Source organism: Choristoneura fumiferana, chromosome 6, assembly GCF_025370935.1.
Source record: "Choristoneura fumiferana chromosome 6, NRCan_CFum_1, whole genome shotgun sequence".
NCBI classification, from domain to species: domain Eukaryota; kingdom Metazoa; phylum Arthropoda; class Insecta; order Lepidoptera; family Tortricidae; genus Choristoneura; species Choristoneura fumiferana.
Window position 1 is genome coordinate 20,962,219 of NC_133477.1, and position 1,731 is coordinate 20,963,949.

Genomic DNA, 1,731 nt, shown 5'->3' on the forward strand with positions numbered 1-1,731 from the left:
ACGATCCAAAGTTATTAAGAACGCAGCCAATAGTAGATTGATAAACAAGGGTTGTAATTGATCATTTACACTCAAGTTGAACACTACTTTTCATCACAAATGCGAGGAAATAAAGAAAAACCGTTATAAATGTGTACGCAATTTGCAGTAAAGCGGTAGATAATTTATCGCGCCAAACCGTCTTTTGTTTTCTTTTTAATGGCCTCGCGCTCTTTGGCTTTGGCACATTCAGCCAGCACTGGCCAGCATCATTATGCCAGCATGGAGGTTTGGAGGTAAGTATTACGCATTACAATCTCTTTGTTTACCAGTTCGTGAATACAAAGGAGCACCATTCGATTTTAAATTTACTTACATCCCTAAAGATGTAAATCGAATTTACAACACGGATTTCAAGTTAAATGCAACCTACTTTCAGAGCTTAAGTGATGAAAATGTTATTTGACTGTTCCACGTTGGCGTATGACTTACTCATCATCATCATCATCTCAGCCGTAGGATGTCCACTGTTGGACATAGGTCTCCCCCATTGAGCTCCAGTAGCTTTGGTTCGAAGCGGCCATATCCACCGTGAACCTGCTTTGACCTGGTCATCCATCCATCTGGTTGGTGGCCCCCAATCGCGGAATGACTAACTTTTGCTTAAGTGCTTCGTCTTGCCTTTGACGACATTAAGGTACTTATCCTATTAAATGTCAAAATATGACTGCACAACTGAAAAGATTAAAAAATATTTAATATCATTTCAGTTTCTTTGCAGAATGATATTATATATTTTTTGATGCAATTTTGCTTAAGTGGCTTCGTCTCCTTTGACGACATTGTGGTACTTATCCTATTAAATGTCAAAATATGACTGCACAACTGAAAAGATTAAAAAATATTTAATATCATTTCAGTTTATTTGCAGAATGATTATTTTTTCGAAAGATGCAATGTTATTGCGTTTTTTTTTTAATTTTGTTTACCAAAACCGAGACCCAATATAGCTCTGCTAAACCGCCCCTAAATGTCCACTAAGTCAGGTCAAGTGTTTTATAGCGCAACTAATTCCAAGAGACCACAAATCTACGGTCAACTATTAACCAAATCCCAGTTTACCCGACAAAGTTATTTTCTTTTCCTATTAACAAATAAAACGAGATTCAGAACTATATCGCCGATTGTGGGGCGGTTATGGACGCTTTTTCCTTTCGGCGTTTCCTTTTATCATCCCGGCATACGGCAGTCTCTAAACATGCAATACATTTCTTGCTTCTTCAGTGATACCGTTCAACTTTCCCATTATTTCACGGCAACGTATCTGCTGCATCGTTGAACTTGTCGAGTGGATTGTAATAGTGGTCTGTAATGGTGCGTGGTTCGTGGTCAAGATAAGACTCAATGAGTTGTGACAAAATTGGCTGTCGTGTTTATTCTGGCCGTTTCCAGATATATAAAATGCTTTTGGCCGCGTTCGCTGCGTGTAGGTTTCGTGGTATTGAGTTGGCAGCCATTTGTTTCGGACGATATTAGTTTCGGTGAAAAGGTTTTGTGATCGGGTGTCGAAATTTTGCTGTAACGCGTAGGAGAATAATAAGTGGAATTTATGAGATTGGAACTGCACGCAATATTGTTATGTATTTTATACTTTTAGCGTACATTTTATATGGTTTATTATGTAAAGAATTTAATATACAAAAATAAAAAACAAAACATAATTGACAGGCCGTTGAAGTTTATGCAAAAACG